Below are 18022 nucleotides of genomic sequence, written 5' to 3' on the forward strand. Positions count from 1 at the left end.
ACTGGGCTCCACAAGGAATGGACAATGGGGTGTAGAGTAGGATCTTGATCTAAGGCATCAACAGGCTCAAAGCTTTGACTGTTCCCCGAATGCATAGCGCCGCCTCCTATATCACCCCGCCTCCCTGCACAGGATCTCAGTTTTTAGATAACCAGTCCAATGCAGTAGCAGGAAAAGAGACGACAACAGTTAGTAACCACAACACCGCATTTTCGCGACAGGAGACGTGTCAGCGGCTAATGCCATACCAACCCAAAGAAGCTAAGTGTGTCAGGGTGGGCGCCTTGTGGAGCCCAGTGTACCTCACAGAAAGAGTTTTAACAAAGGTAAGTTCTTACCATAAAACTCATTTTCTGCTGCGGGGTACACTGGGCTCCACAAGGAATGGACAATGGGGATGTCCTAAAGCAGTTCCTTATGGGAGGGAATGCACTGTAGCGGGCACAAGAACCCGGCATCCAAAGGAAGCATCCTGGGAAGTGGCAGTATCGAAGGCATAGAACCTTATGAACGTGTTCACAGAGGACCACGTAGCCGCCTTGCACAATTGTTCAAGGGTCGCACCATGTTGGGCTGCCCAAGAAGGTCCAACAGACCGAGTAGAATGGGCCTTAATGTGATCAGGAGTAGAGAGACCAGCCTTCACATAAGCATGTGCAATCACCATTCTAATCCATCTTGCCAGAGTTTGCTTGTGAGCAGGTCAGCCACGTTTGTGAAACCCAAACACAACAAAAAGAGAATCCGATTTCCTAATATGAACAGTGCTCTTCACATAGATACGGAGAGCCCGTACCACATCCAAAGACCGCTCTTTGGGAGACAGGTCAGGAGAAACAAGTGCCGGAACTACAATCTCCTGATTAAGGTTGAACGAAGAAACCACCTTAGGTAGATAGCCGGGACGAGTCCTAAGAACCACCTGGTCACGGTGAAATATCAGATATGGGGAACTACAGGACAAGGTACCCAAATCCGACACTCTTCTAGCTAAAGCAATAGCCAGCAGCAGCAGAAACACCACCTTAAGGGAAAGCCACTTAAGGTCAGCTGAACCAAGAGGTTCAAACTTACTCTTGTAAAGCCTCCAAAACCACCGACAAGTCCAAAGGAGCCACAGGCGGGACATAGGGAGGTTGGATACGCAACACGCCCTGAGTAAAGGTATCGCAATTTTTCTCTGAAACCACACCGACAAGGCAGCTATTTGAACCTTGAGGGAGGCCAGACACAGGCCAAAGTCCAGGCCCTGCTGAAGAAAAGCCAACAACTGGGCTATACTAAACTTGGAAGCGTCATAATCGTTTTTGAATGACCGCCTCAGAAAACCCTTTAGCCCTTAAGACGGAAGCTTCAAGAGCCACGCCATCAAAGACAGCCGGGCTAGGTCCTGGTAGCACAGGGGCCCTGAACGAGGAGGTCTGGGCATTGTGGAAGTAGAAATGGATGCTCTGACGATAGGCCTTGCAGGTCTGACAACCAGTGCCGTCTGGGCCACGCTGGAGCTATGAGAAGCAGAATTCCTTTTTCTTGCTTGAACTTCCGAATTACCCTGGGCAGGAGTGACACCGCAGGGAACACGTACGGCAGCTGAAACCTCCATGGTACCGCCAGCGCATCCACGAATGCTGCTTCAGGATCCCTTGTCCTTGCTCCGAAGACCGGAACCTTGTGATTGTGTCGAGACGCCATCAGATCTACATCTGGAAGGCCCTACCTTTCCACTAGGAGTTGAAACACTTCTGGATGGAGGCCCCACTCACCGGCATGCACGTCCTGATGACTGAGAAAGTCCGCTTCCCAATTCAGGACTCCCGGAATGAATATTGCCGATATGGCTGGTAGATGGCGTTCTTCCACTGTAGAATTCGTGAGACTTCCTTCATTGCTAGGCGGCTTCGAGTGCCGCCTTGATGATTTATGTAAGCCACTGTGGTGGCGTTGTCTGACTGTACTTGAACAGGACGGTTCTGAATTAAATGCTGGGCTAGGTTCAAGGCTATCCACAATCTGAACCACGAAAGGACAGCTTTCAAACATAGGCGAGTCTAATTCCTCTACACATCAAACTACTCCAGCCGGAGTAACCCATACTTATAACTTTAATCTGTGATAGGAACGCAACTAGACCTTTACACTTCATCCGCAACTACTCAAATTCATGTCTACACCTTACCAAAAACATCTGAATTCTCAACTGTACCAATGTTATCTGTCTTCTTACACTATGAAAAGACATCCCCAAACTGCTCACTACAGCTCTCTCTTATGCAGACTCATGTATGTTTTTTTTGATGTAATGATTGCCTTGTAATTGGCATTGCATGTGTGGGGAAGTTGCACAGTGAAACCTAGTTTATTATTTCATGTTCTCTGGTGTTTACCACCTTTGATCATTTGACCATTGTGGTCAGGTGTACTATATCTTTACATTTTGTGAGATGCAGTCATGGTGTAAAGGACACTGTGTGATTCCTGATAAGTAAAAAAAAATAAAAAAAAAATATATATATATATATATATACACATATATACATACCAAACACTGAGCAACATCCCCGAACAGGTAATTTCAACTTTAAACTTGTCATTTATTTTGTACGGTCTGGACATGGCTACTAATAACAAATGCACAGACAAAATTCTTAAAGTTATGAGTGCAAATGCTAGGAGCTTGGGAGACAAAATTCCAGAACTAATTGCATAATGACAAGGGATAACTTGGATTTTGTCACAATTTATAGAGTCATGGTGCAATGAGAATCATGACTGGGACATAGCTATACCAGGATACAATTTATTTAGGAAGGATAGAGTAGGAAGAATAGGAGGAGGGGTAGCAATGTATGTGGGAAAAAAACCATAAATGCTACTTTAATACAAAATATTGAAGACAAAACTGAGGCCCTTTGGGTCACCATAGAAACCGGGGAGAAGGACATTATTCGCATTGGGGTGATCTATAGACCACCAGGCCAAGGGCAGGATTTGGACAGGAACCTATTATTGGACATCACTAAAATGGCTGTAAAGAGAGACGTCATAATCATGGGAGACTTTAATTTACCAGATGTAAATTGGGAGGGGTCTTTTGCAAGTTCAGCTACAAGTGGCAAATTTCTACATTCCTTACAGGGAGCATCTCTCAAGCAATTGGTGAGGGAGCCCACTCGCAAAGACTCAATATTAGATTCAATTCTTACAAATGGTGATAGGATATCCGACATATATGTGGGTGAGCACCTGGGATCCAATGATCATCAAGCAGTATGGTTTAGTATAAAGACAGGATCCAACTCCTGTCACACAAAAATAAAGGTGTTGGATTTTAGAAATGCTGACTTTGCAAAAATGGGGAGATGTTTAAGTGATTCATTGGTGGACTGGAGGAACTTGGAAAGAGTGCAGGAGAGGTGGGAAAAAATGAAAAGTGCAATACTAAGTGCACCAGACCTTTGTATCAAAAGGGTTAGGAAAAACACCAGGAAACGAAAGCCAGTGTGGTTCACAAAAGAAGTAGCAACTAGTGTGAAAGCAAAAAAGATGGCTTTTAGGAAATACAAACAGACTCAAAATAATAGTGACAAATAGGTGTATCTTGACAGACGGAAGGATACTAAGAAAGTGATCAGACGTGCAAAGGCAGAAGCTGAGGAGAAAATGGCCCAGTCAGTAGATAAAGGGGGCAAAACTTTTTTTAAGTATATAAGCAAAAGGAGAAAATCAAATGGAGGAATAATAAAACTTAAGACAGAGAGTGAGCATTTGGTGGAGGGAGACAAGGCAATAGCAGATCACCTAAATTATTATTTTTGCTCAGTATTTACTACAGAGGAAGGGATGGGGCCACAGTTAAGTTGCAAGGACATTCATAAAAATAAGGCAGATGAAGTACATTTACAAAGGAGAAGGTCCTAACAAAACTTTCAAAACTAAAAGTGGATAAATCAATGGGACCAGATGGGATACACCCAAGGATACTCAAAGAGCTAAAAGATGTGCTTTAACAGATTTATTTAACCAGTCACTAAATACAGGTGCTATTCCAGAGGACTGGAAAATAGCAAATGTAGTTCCACTGCACAAAAGTGGAAGCAAGGGAAGAAGCAAGTAACTACAGACCAGTAAGCCTTACATCAGTAGTAGGGAAAATAAGATTTTACTCACCGGTAAATCTATTTCTCGTAGTCCGTAGTGGATGCTGGGAACTCCGTAAGGACCATGGGGAATAGCGGCTCTGCAGGAGACTGGGCACAACTAAAAGAAAGCTTTTAGACTACCTGGTGTGCACTGGCTCCTCCCACCATGACCCTCCTCCAAGCCTCAGTTAGGATACTGTGCCCGGAAGAGCTGACACAATAAGGAAGGATTTTGAATCCCGGGTAAGACTCATACCAGCCACACCAATCACACCGTATAACTTGTGATACTATACCCAGTTAACAGTATGAAATATAACTGAGCCTCTCAACAGATGGCTCAACAATAACCCTTAGTTAGGCAATAACTACATACAAGTATTGCAGACAATCCGCACTTGGGATGGGCGCCCAGCATCCACTACGGACTATGAGAAATAGATTTACCGGTGAGTAAAATCTTATTTTCTCTGACGTCCTAGTGGATGCTGGGAACTCCGTAAGGACCATGGGGATTATACCAAAGCTCCCAAACGGGCGGGAGAGTGCGGATGACTCTGCAGCACCGAATGAGAGAACTCAAGGTCCTCCTCAGCCAGGGTATCAAATTTGTAGAATTTTGCAAACGTGTTTGCCCCTGACCAAGTTGCAGCTCGGCAAAGTTGTAAAGCCGAGACCCCTCGGGCAGCCGCCCAAGATGAGCCCACTTTCCTCGTGGAATGGGCTTTTACTGATTTAGGATGTGGCAATCCAGCCGCAGAATGCTCCAGCTGAATTGTGCTACAAATTCAGCGAGCAATAGCAGGAGCACCTATTTTGTTGGGAGCCTACAGGATAAAAAGTGAGTCAAATTTTCCTGACTCCAGCCGTCCTGGAAATATAAATTTTTAAGGCCCTGACTACGTCCAGTAACTTGGAATCTTCCAAGTCCCTAGTAGCTGCAGGCACTACATTAGGTTGGTTCAAGTGAAAAGCTGATACCACCTTAGGGAGAAACTGGGGACGAGTCCTCAATTCTGCCCTATCTATATGGAAAATCAGATAAGGGCTTTTACATGACAAAGCCGCCAATTCTGACACACGCCTGGCCGAAGCCAAGGCCAATAACATGACCACTTTCCACGTGAGATATTTCAAATCCACAGTTTTAAGTGGCTCAAACCAATGTGATTTTAGGAAACTCAACACCACGTTGAGATCCCAAGGTGCCACAGGAGGCACAAAAGGGGCTGAATATGTAGCACTCCCTTTACAAATGTCTGAACTCCAGGCAGTGAAGCCAGTTCTTTCTGGAAGAAAATCGACAGAGCCGAAATCTGGACCTTAATGGAACCCAAGTTTAGGCCCATAGTCACTCCTGAATGTAGGAAGTGCAGAAAACGACCCAGCTGAAATTCCTCTGTTGGGGCCTTTGACAAAGCCTGCTGGATTGCTTTATCGTATAAACAACCCTTTATGAGGTCTAAGAACACTGTACGCTGAATGCGTGAGAAGTACCGTAAAGGTACGCTATTTGCGTATCGATCGCTTAGCCGTGATCGAGACGCTCAGGCGTCACATTTACTCACGAGTAAATGATCACAGGCAGGCACGCTATTGGCTATAGACAAACGTAATGCTTCGCTATGGCGTAGCGGACGCTTGAGACCACGAGGAGGTCACCAGCGGCGCAGACGCTCACAACGCTAAACCTTGATATCTATATCTTTGACAATGAAATGCACAGTATACCTTAATGTGAGGACAGGGTGTAAGTGCAACCTTGTGTAACCTGTTTTAACTACAAAGCTGCTTGAGCGTCACCGACGCTCGTGAACACACTATACTTATGAGAAAATACACAGATACTTGTTTAGGGTCCAAAGCCTATTATATGTATTATAACTAATATGCTTGCAAAAAGGAATCGCAGTACAAATGATACACTACAATATAACAGAGACTTCCTAACCAAAATAGCTACACTAGAAATACAATACAATACCAATCTAATACAATACAATACTAGTCAAGGGGAGATATGGGAGAAAAGAGAAGGGAGAGAGAGAGAGAGACGGAGAGAGAGAGAGATGGAGAGAGACAGAGAGAGAGAGAGAGAGATAGGGAGAGAGATGAGAGAAATGGCTCACAGAAAGACAATGATTACGGAGAGAAACTTACGCACAAGGGTAACGATCGCAAGCGCTTCTGGACAGCCAGCTTCCCGATTATCAGCAATGAGAACCGTTTGATGAGAAGTGAAAGCTGGATGCCACAGGCCCGTCTTTTATGCTACTCACACAATGCAATCTAATGGTCCCTACAATCTCATTGTCCATTGGACGCAGGAATTCGGCTTCGCATTATAACAAAGGTCATAGGTTGATTCATACAGGTGGGCTGTATCAGTGGTCTTGGTTATGCAAAACCATGGGTGATAACTAACACATTCCTGTCTTCTGGAGAGCTATTGTTTGGCGAATACAAAACCGAATCCTGTCTGGGTTCTGTTCTATATTCATGATGTCCACTTTCAGTTGAGACAATGACATCTCAGCCCTCATTCTCCTGTATACAAATCCAGCCCCATTTGTAAACACAGGTGTTGGCCCTCCTCATTGAGTCTCAAAGCTCAGTGTAATTAAAGACTATTGTACTCCGTCTGCGGGAAAGATACTGATTTGGAGTACAATTGATCTTCAATTACTATTCCGGTGCTTACCTTATGCATGTAAAGTTATGAGGCCCTCCCAACATGCAAACTATTGTTTGGGGGATCTCTGAGGTCAAAGAGCCATTTGAGACCCACTGATACCTGTCTCCACTGTTCAGGTGCATGACTAAGTAAGAACAAATAATAATAAATGGACATAACTTCTTATGTCCATAACTATTCGCACGAGCGATTAATATGCTCCAAACCAACACCGGAATATTGCTATTTAAATACCCTTCCGATGGGTACCAAACACTGCTGTATGATTCCTGTTAGACCCTTCCTACAATACAAAGAGGGATTCCTCCGTTCAGGGACATTCTATATTAACCAAACTTTCAGAATCTATCAAAGGGACCATGGTCTACAAACTACATTAATTGTGAAAATATGTAACGATTGGGTCGCACGCTACGACTACATACTCCTTACCGTAAATACGCATACCGATGCGAGCGGGTGCACGCATCAGCGGGTATGCGCTATCACGGGAAAGCGCACGCATGCGCAGCGCGGACCAGCGTGAGGTGCAAATATGGCAGCGTGTATAGGGATATTTTTCTGACTTTGACAGTCCACCCTTTGGCAGTCAATAATAACTGCCACCTTCAAAACATTTCAAAAAGGAGAAAAATATAAGTCAGGGGTTAATTCATTTCCATGGTTGGGTAAGGAAGAAGAGAGGAGTAGGTGTGAAGAGGGTATGACCTAGTGAGATAGCAGAAGTATGTGTGTATGAGTCCATGTTTGGAGGGTCATGTATCATCGTGCCGTACGTGTGGTAAATCAAGCTTCGAGGTATTGCGAAGTATACATTTGAATTCCTTCTTATCCCGTGGTACAGGTCTGTGGATGGGCTGTCAAACTTTACCGAGCTCTTTTCGGCTTTTGAACAGAATGGGGAGCACATTTTAGTTGATGATACATGAATGGGGGAATATGTGATTGCTGATATCTGTGCCTGTATTCCCTATACTATGTGTGTTATTACCTGAGGGTTGTAGAAATGAAGAAAAGACATAATTACGGTAAATGCGGTGGTATTCTATGTCAGGGAAATGTACATCTGTTGTTGAAGTTTTGTTCGGTATCTGTTGAGAGTCGTCTTCTTTGCGCTGTATTGCTCCTTGGGCATGAGCAAATAGCTTTGTCAGTGCCATCAGATTTACAAAAATGTTGGGCTAGCGTGAGTTTAAGAATACTAGGGAAACTGGGGATCCATGGCAAAGTTCATCAAATGTCCATTTCTCAAGTGGTCAAAACTTCATCTTTGGTGCTTGTCTGTTGTCTGTATAGCGTCTCGTCAACTTCCTCGTCCAAGGGGGTCTTTGTATCTTGGGGAAAAGCAGAAAAACAGGTGAAAGAAACGGACCTTATAATCGCATTTTCATCACATCATGGTTTCTATCATTGGGTCATAAATCAAATCCAGGTTAATTACAGTTTCCTCACTCCTCAAGCTCATCACTCTTGTACTTTGTTTGCACCTCATTAAAGCCTGCCCGCATCTAAATATCAATCCAATAGATATAACAACACCCAAGATACATAGGAGAAACTTTCCAACATCCATTATGACTCCTTGAGCCCAGTCTCCCAAACCGGAGAACCAATTTCGCGGGTTCAACCATGACACCCAACCAGTCAGCTCATTACCTACAGCAGCAAGAGTGAGATTGTGTTTTCGGCGAAATTCCCACTTTAACTGGAGAATATCGTCCATCTTTTGGTCTATGACCTCTACCGGATCCTCGGTGCTATTTGTGATATACGTGCAACACTTCACGCCGTACTGCGTTGCCAATGTAACACAATATCCGCCTGTCACTGCTGTGAGGTAATTTAAGAACCATTCTATGCTGTACCAGTTCTGTTTTATAAGCTTGGAGTTCTCTTCCGGTGTATCTAAACGTGTCATCATACATTTCAGTGATATTATCTAACAAATTGGCGAGTGCGGAAATGTATCTATAATTCATCACTCCCCGAGCGGTGCGAGTGAAATCTAACGCTACCAGAACCTGAATCCCGGTGGATTCATGGATAAGATCAGAGGCCGGATGCTCTAACCTTTCTGACAGTTGTCTTTTAACTCGGTGCTCGTAATGAGTGTGAGTATAAGGAGCTTGGGCACCACGGTGTATGTCTTTCATTTTGTCATGTGTTACAGTCATCACTTCAGGCAATACTTTTCCAATATAACACAATCCTTCAGAGTTTGGGGCAAGCCACTTGTACGCCTTTCTCCCGCATATGAAATATGCATCATCGGGGAGAACATAAGGGACGGAGAAGGACATTACCATATTACACACCTTCCAGGTGAAATCTCCTGATCCTAATTCTTCCATCTGCTTAATGCACGTATCAGACTGTACGATATGTGCACAGTATCCTGGTGATACTTCTCCAACTCTAGTAATTCTATTTCCTAGGGTGTATCTATACCGGAAAGATTTTCCTCTACTGGCTATGTGGCGTACAAGCTCTGTATCTGTAGGCATTCTATCTGCTCTGTGTGAAAAGGTCATGGTGTGGTTACTCCATGACACTTCCCAATTTCCCGGCTTTCGGGGATTGGAGATGTTGAAACATAAGAGGGACCTATCCACATGGTATTGGTGGAGCTTCAAGCTAGGAGGGCTGGAGAAATTAAACCTCCTGTCCACCGGTCTCCCACCATTTAACTCAAGTACCTCCCCTAACGTTAAAGGAAATGGTACTAGCCCTGATTTGCTATGCCCTTGAGGTACTTGAGAACATACCCAACAATCAGTCTCATTTAACACGCTACCCACTAAGGAGTGATAGTCACTCAATGGATGCCGGTCCATATGGTTATTAAAACTGGATTGGCATTATTGCTACCGAGCCTACAGATACAGTTTTCTTTTTGAACTAACAATCCTTCACAATTGTTTACAAATAACATGGTTGTTAGATCGTGCCCGGTACTCGCCTTTGCTTGGTGATTGGGTTGCTATTGGAAATTTACACCTCCGTCTCAGTCATCAGAACCTTTCTGGATCCTTTCTCGACCTCACTGGTACTCTCACCGAAACAGACTGCTCTGGTCAACATCATGGTTAACGGGAAAATCCATATCACAGTCTCTTGGGGCAAGTCCATCTTACAGGAGGAGAAAAGAAGAAATTTGTAATGGGGGTATAAGAAAATCAGTTTGAGGGGGAGAGAACTCGTTACGATAATAAGTTCTCTCGTCTTGTTGTTCTTCTTGTTCTGCTGTCCTCTCAAAGGTGCTGTCTCTCAGTCTTCCAAACGAACATTCTGGTGATGCAATATTCCTTCCCAACCGACGATCTTTCTGTAAGGAGCAAAAATCTGGCATTACCATTGGTCCAACTGAGGGGTGACATAGCATCTTTAAACCATGGAAACATGAGTGGGAAGAGAGAGACAACAAAAAAAAACAAAAGAGAGAGAGAACAATTCATGTGCATATATACATTACATAACTCGACAATAACCATCAATAAGAAAAGAGAAACAAAGCATTTTTAAACATTGACAACATTAAGAAAACATTGTTAGCATTAGAAAAACATTGTCAGACTTATTAGGCTGTCATATCTATGTGTCTAATGGTCTCCTTGAGCAGTCCCTCCCCACCAGCACCTGCATTACTCCACTGTCTGTATCTGGCCAGAAATACATTGTGGCGGAGGTCATGCTGGGGTTTGGTAGACTTCTGCAAGGACCAAGTGGATATGCAATGTGTGAATTCTTACCGATAATCGTCAAAGATGGGGATAGAGAGAGAGAGAGAAAAACATTTTTCTTCACAAATACATTTACAACGTTTCACCTGGTCATTCCTGTGTCTTCAGTGAATGACCTCCCACTTTATTAACCGTTACCTCAGGCTTACCATCCGTCGTATGATCACCTTTCTTGACTACCTATCATGGGTGTGGCTCAAAATTCCTCCTATCTGATCTCTGATTATAATGGTGTGTGTTGTAATTTTGCTCATTTCTTGGTCTAGGGGGTCTAACTTTATGTGGGTTATTACAGTTGTTGGCATAATGCCCTTCTCTTCTACAATGGTAACAAATCCTTGGCTTTCTCCATGTGCTAGGGGCCTGGGGTTCCGGTCGACTTGATGCATCCTCTAGTGCTTGGATGTTCAGTGTCATCAACCGCTCTCCCTGCGCTTCCCTGGTTCTTTGGATATTTCGGTCATGCTCGATAGCGGACTCTCTTAATGCCGCCACCGAGATACCTCTCCAATGAGGTATTGAAGTTTGTACCCTAATTTTTAGTGTGTCTTTTAAGTTGTTCGCTAATACGGACACAGCTACCTCTCTGTGGTGTACATTAGTTTCAATGTCATCTATACCTGTGTACCTAGCCATATCCTGCAGAGCCCGGTGAAAATACTCTTCTGCGGATTCACCTTCTTTTTGTCTTATTGTATAGATTTTATTCCACTTTACTACTGTAGGAAAATATTCTTTCAACTGTAGATTGATTCTTTTTACATTATCTTGGTTATACTTGTTTGTTAGTGGCACTTCCTCATCTAGCTTACAATCAGTGATAAATTTCAATGAATCAACATCGGGGGGGTAAACATGCCCTCAAAACTGTCCTCCAATCTTTGTTACTTGGCTCTGCAGTATGTCCTAGCACTCTAATGTATCTTTGACAAGCAACTAAGTCTTTCCTGGGATCAGGAATTTCAGACAGAATTGCTCTTAATTCTGTTCGGGAAAAAGGGCAGTACATGGCGATGTTCCTGACAGGAGTGATTCCTGAAGAGTCAGTTTCCCCATTTGGTACTGCAATTACCCTAACAGGATTAAGTCAAGTAAAGTCATTCTGAATTGATTCTAAGATATAAGGTACATTTGTTTGTGCGTGATGTATAATACCATACATACCTGTGGACACGACCTCACCTGACCCTCCATTAGGGGGTTTGATTACAGTTTTTACCGACTGGGTCGCGTCCACCTGGACGTCTTGTGTGATGGCTTCTGGAAGAGGTGCCGACATCGTTCTGGGTTCACTTTCTGGTTGGTGTTCCTGAGGAAAGTTTAACATGGGGTGCGACTTGCATGGGTTAATAGTTGTACATTCAACAGTATTACAATTATCTTTGTTACATTTATTACACTTATTCTTATCATCTATACTACAGTTGCTAAGAGCGTTTTTATTGTTCACCCTTGTGCTTTTCTCCGCAACCACAATCCCCTCCATTGCCATCTCTCTCCTCTCAAGATGAAAGTTAGGTAAGTAAGTTACATTTCTTTGCATTTCACCCTCCTGTTGCCATATCTGTAAACAATCATAATGCTTGATTCATCTCTTTGCTGATTTAATGAGACATATCCTTCTCCTTAAATTATGCAACACCTCTGAGTCAAAACTACCTATCCCGGGAAATGGTACCTTATCCCCCGCAGTCATTCGTGTCCATTCATCACAAAAGGTCTCAGAGTGGGGACCATATTTCCCCCACATTACTAACCGAGCAGACCCTCGGGGTCTGCAAGAATCCTGACCTCCGACCGTCTCTGTATTGTGCACTTGGCTGCCATTGTGGACCTTTTTAACACAGAAAAACTTCCTAAAATGCACCAAACACAGAACTTCGTTGGAAATCCTTAAAGCTCTTCCACTGAACTTCTTCTGCTCCGGGTATCTCCGGTCCGCCTTCTAGCAGACACGTGTAGCCGTTGCAGGCCCTATTTTTAGAGATTTTCCTGAGAAAATTCCCTTTTCCATTTTTCTTTACACAAATCACGCTTGCATGTGCTCCCTACAACACGTATGAGGGCAAGATTTACGCATGGATATACGACCTCATATCACGTTGCGTTATTGGTCACACATACAACCGTGCGGTCCAATCGTACCACTTATAGACACTTGTTGCCCATAAATGGTAGGATCATTGGAGTCTCCCTACTGTGCTCCAAAACAGCCAGAGCGTAATACAACGAAAACTTTATCACACTCTGTTGCACGTTTTCACTCAGATCGTGCTCATCACGTTCCACATAGATCACAAAGTTCACAAAGCGGGATTATCACATAGATCAGGCATTCCCAACCACGGTCCTCAAGGCACGCCAACAGTACAGGTTTTAGTGATATCCAGGCTGCAGCACAGATGGTTAAATCAAAATAGCTCAGCTACTAATTAAGTCACCTGTGCTGCAGCCTGGATATCACTAAAACCTGCACTGTTAGTGTGCCTTGAGGACCGTGGTTGGGAATGCCTGACATAGATCACAAAGTCCACAAAGCGGGATTCAATACACTCATACCGTTTTCAAACCAATATCATTCTTATAGTTTTCTGATCAGAAAAATCATTTCCCGTAGTCTGATAGCTCTCCCCAGAGGTATTACAGTAAAGTAAGGTATTTAAACTAAGTTTTTGGAAAGCTGAAATCAATTTGTGCTATTTACCGCGTTGCGCTATTTACCGCGTTGCGCTATTTATCGCCTGTTAAAGTCAACTTGTGGTTTGAGTTACGTGGGCGTACACAGACGCTCCGTTGCGTAATGTACACTGCGTGCGTCGGCCTTTGGATTGCGTACGCAAGTCTCAGTTAGGGACACGTGTACGCAAAGCAAAGATCCACCGTAACACAATTTATACTTTTATCAATGTAGATGATCCCTGATCATCTACCACACACCACACTGACTTTGCCTTATCTCCCAGGCAAACCGTGTGTTGGTCTATACTTTAACTATTACCTCTATTCTTAAACTATGAAATAACAGCAAATCTCTTTTGGCACTTTTCTATCAACTATAAAACTGGCAAACAGGATAGTGATATACGAAAAATGAAATACACAGATGGAAAAGAAATGCAGATATATATATGTATGCTTGCGTATATACGCAAGACAGAAGAAAAATAAACAGTTTTAAAAAAACACTAGCGTTTTGTTCTTACCTCCGGTTCCCGGATTCCTTCAGCACCCTTTACCTAAGCGAAGCAGACGCTTATCCCATCAGCACTGCGAGTCAACCTCCCGCCCTTTGCTGAGGGATAATGTCTGCTGATCTACCTAGTGCAGATATGTGAAGGACTGGACGGCCCCCAATTGACAAAGCCTGCTGGATTGCTTTATCGTATAAACAACCCTTTATGAGGTCTAAGAACACTGTACGCTGAATGCGTGAGAAGTACCGTAAAGGTACGCTATTTGCGTATCGATCGCTTAGCCGTGATCGAGACGCTCAGGCGTCACGTTTACTCACGAGTAAATGATCACAGGCAGGCACGCTATTGGCTATAGACAAACGTAATGCTTCGCTATGGCGTAGCGGACGCTTGAGACCACGAGGAGGTCACCAGAGGCGCAGACGCTCACAACGCTAAACCTTGATATCTATATCTTTGACAATGAAATGCACAGTATACCTTAAGGTGAGGACAGGGTGTAAGTGCAACCTTGTGTAACCTGTTTTAACTACAAAGCTGCTTGAGCGTCACCGACGCTCGTGAACACACTATACTTATGAGAAAATACACAGATACTTGTTTAGGGTCCAAAGCCTATTATATGTATTATAACTAATATACTTGCAAAAAGGAATCACAGTACAAATGATACACTACAATATAACAGATACTTCCTAACCAAAATAGCTACACTAGAAATACAATACAATACCAATCTAATACAATACAATACAATACTAGTCAAGGGGAGATATGGGAGAAAAGAGAAGGGAGAGAGAGACAGAGAGAGAGAGAGATGGAGAGAGATAGGGAGAGAGATGAGAGAAATGGCTCACAGAAAGACAATGATTACGGAGAGAAACTTACGCACAAGGGTAACGATCGCAAGCGCTTCTGGACAGCCAGCTTCCCGATTATCAGCAATGAGAACCGTTTGATGAGAAGTGAAAGCTGGATGCCACAGGCCCATCTTTTATGCTACTCACACAATGCAATCTAATGGTCCCTACAATCTCATTGTCCATTGGACGCAGGAATTCGGCTTCGCATTATAACAAAGGTCATAGGTTGATTCATACAGGTGGGCTGTATCAGTGGTCTTGGTTATGCAAAACCATGGGTGATAACTAACACATTCCTGTCTTCTGGAGAGCTATTGTTTGGCGAATACAAAACAGAATCCTGTCTGGGTTCTGTTCTATATTCATGATGTCCACTTTCAGTTGAGACAATGACATCTCAGCCCTCATTCTCCTGTATACAAATCCAGCCCCATTTGTAAACACAGGTGTTGGCCCTCCTCATTGAGTCTCAAAGCTCAGTGTAATTAAAGACTATTGTACTCCGTCTGCGGGAAAGATACTGATTTGGAGTACAATTGATCTTCAATTACTATTCCGGTGCTTACCTTATGCATGTAAAGTTATGAGGCCCTCCCAACATGCAAACTATTGTTTGGGGGATCTCTGAGGTCAAAGAGCCATTTGAGACCCACTGATACCTGTCTCCACTGTTCAGGTGCATGACTAAGTAAGAACAAATAATAATAAATGGACATAACTTCTTATGTCCATAACTATTCGCACGAGCGATTAATACGCTCCAAACCAACACCGGAATATTGCTATTTAAATACCCTTCCGATGGGTACCAAACACTGCTGTATGATTCCTGTTAGACCCTTCCTACAATACAAAGAGGGATTCCTCCGTTCAGGGACATTCTATATTAACCAAACTTTCAGAATCTATCAAAGGGACCATGGTCTACAAACTACATTAATTGTGAAAATATGTAACGATTGGGTCGCACGCTACGACTACATACTCCTTACCGTAAATACGCATACCGATGCGAGCGGGTGCACGCATCAGCGGGTATGCGCTATCACGGGAAAGCGCACGCATGCGCAGCGCGGACCAGCGTGAGGTGCAAATATGGCAGCGTGTATAGGGATATTTTTCTGACTTTGACACCTTCCTGGCCTCACACCACGCAACATAATTTCGCCAAATACGGTGATAATGGTTTGCGGTTACTTCTTTCCTGGCTTTTATCAGCGTAGGAATGACTTCCTCCGGAATGCCCTTTTCCTTTTAGGATCCGGAATTCAACCGCCATGCCGTCAAACGCAGCCACGGTAAGTCTTGGAACAGACAGGGCCCCTGCTGTAGCAGATCCTGTCTGAGCGGTAGAGGCCATGGGTCCTCTGATATCATTTCTTGAAGTTCTGGGTACCAAGCTCTTCTTGGCCCATCCGGAACCACGAGTATCGTTCTTACTCCTCGTCTTCTTATTATTCTCAGTACCTTTGGTATGAGAGGCAGAGGAGGGAATACATAAACCGACTGGTACATCCACGGTGTCACTAGAGCGTCCACAGCTATCGCCTGAGGGTCCCTTGACCTGGCGCAATATCTAGTTTTTTGTTTAGGCGGGACGCCATCATGTCCACCTGTGGTCTTTCCCAACAGTTTACCAACAGTTGGAAGACTTCTGGATGAAGTCCCCACTCTCCCGGGTGTAGGTCGTGTCTGCTGAGGAAGTCTGCTTCCCAGTTGACCACTCCCGGAATGAACACTGCTGACAGTGCTAAGACGTGATTTTCCGCCCATCGGAGAATCCTTGTGGCTTCTGCCATCGCCATCCTGCTTCTTGTGCCGCCCTGTCGGTTTACATGGGCGACTGCCGTGATGTTGTCTGATTGGATCAGTACCGGCTGATTTTGAAGCAGAGGCCTTGCCAGACTTAGGGCATTGTAAATGGCCCTCAGTTCCAGAATATTTATGTGTAGGGACGACTCCTGACTTGACCAAAGTCCTTGGAAATTTCTTCCCTGTGTGACTGCCCCCCAGCCTCGAAGGCTGGTATCCGTGGTTACCAGGACCCAGTCCTGTATGCCGAATCTGCGGCCCTCTTGAAGATGAGCACTCTGCAGCCACCACAGTAGAGATACCCTGGTCCTTGGAGACAGGGTTATCAGCCGATGCATCTGAAGATGCGATCCCGACCACTTGTCCAAGAGGTCCCACTGAAAGGTTCTTGCATGGAACCTGCCGAATGGAATTCTGCTTCGTAAGAAGCTCTCATTTTTCCCAGGACTCGTGTGCAGTGATGCACCGATACCTGTTTTGGTTTCAGGAGGTCTCTGACTAGAGATGACAGCTCCTTGGCTTTCTCCTGCGGGAGAAATACTTTTTTCTGTTCTGTGTCCAGAACCATCCCCAGGAACAGTAGGCGTGTGGTAGGAACCAGCTGTGACTTTGGAATGTATAGAATCCATCTGTGCTGTTGTAGCACTTCCCGAGATAGTGCTACTCCGACCAACAACTGCTCCTTGGACCTCGCCTTTATAAGGAGATCGTCCAAGTACGGGATAATTAAAACTCCCTTTTTTCGAAGGAGTATCATCATTTCTGCCATTACCTTGGTAAAGACCCTCGGTGCCGTGGACAGTCCAAACGGCAGTGTTTGGAATTGGTAATGGCAATCCTGTACCACAAATCTGAGGTACTCCTGGTGAGGATGGTAAATGGAGACATGTAGGTAAGCATCCTTGATGTCCAGGGATACCATGTAATCCCCCTCCTCCAGGCTTGCAATAACCGCCCTGAGCGATTCCATCTTGAACTTGAATTTTTTTATGTATGTGTTCAAGGATTTCAAATTTAACATGGGTCTCACCGAACCGTCCGGTTTCGGTACCACAAACAGTGTGGAATAGTAACCCCGTCCTTGTTGAAGTAGGGGCACCTTGACTATCACCTGCTGGGAATACAGCTTGTGAACTGCCTGAGGGAGTTGTCGGCAAGGCAGATTTGAGGAAACGGCGGGGGGGAGACGCCTCGAATTCCAGCTTGTACCCCTGAGATACTACTTGAAGGATCCAGGGATCCACCTGTGAGCGAGCCCACTGATCGCTGAAATTTTTGAGGCGGCCCCCCACCGTAACTGGCTACGCCTGTGGAGCCCCCGCGTCATGCAGTGAACTCAGATGAAGCGGGGGAAGAATTTTGATTCTGGGAACTGGCTGACTGGTGCAGCTTTTTCCCTCTTCCCTCGTCTCTGTGCAGAAAGGAAGCGCCTTTGACCCGCTTGCTTTTCTGAAGCCGAAAGGACCGTACCTGATAATACAGTGCTTTCTTAGGCTGTGAGGAAACCTGAGGTAAAAATTTTTCTTCCCAGCTGTTGCTGTGGATACGAGGTCATAGAGACCATCCCCAAACAATTCCT

General features: G+C 44.5%; 1 protein-coding gene across 11 annotated transcripts in view; it reads left to right on the plus strand.

The window, feature by feature from the left end:
• LOC134932110 (bone morphogenetic protein 7-like) overlaps positions 1 to 18022 on the plus strand; it is a 277636-nt gene that overhangs the window by 172689 nt on the left and 86925 nt on the right. The gene's annotated exons all lie outside the window — the stretch shown is intronic.

Source organism: Pseudophryne corroboree, chromosome 6, assembly GCF_028390025.1.
Source record: "Pseudophryne corroboree isolate aPseCor3 chromosome 6, aPseCor3.hap2, whole genome shotgun sequence".
Classification (NCBI taxonomy): domain Eukaryota; kingdom Metazoa; phylum Chordata; class Amphibia; order Anura; family Myobatrachidae; genus Pseudophryne; species Pseudophryne corroboree.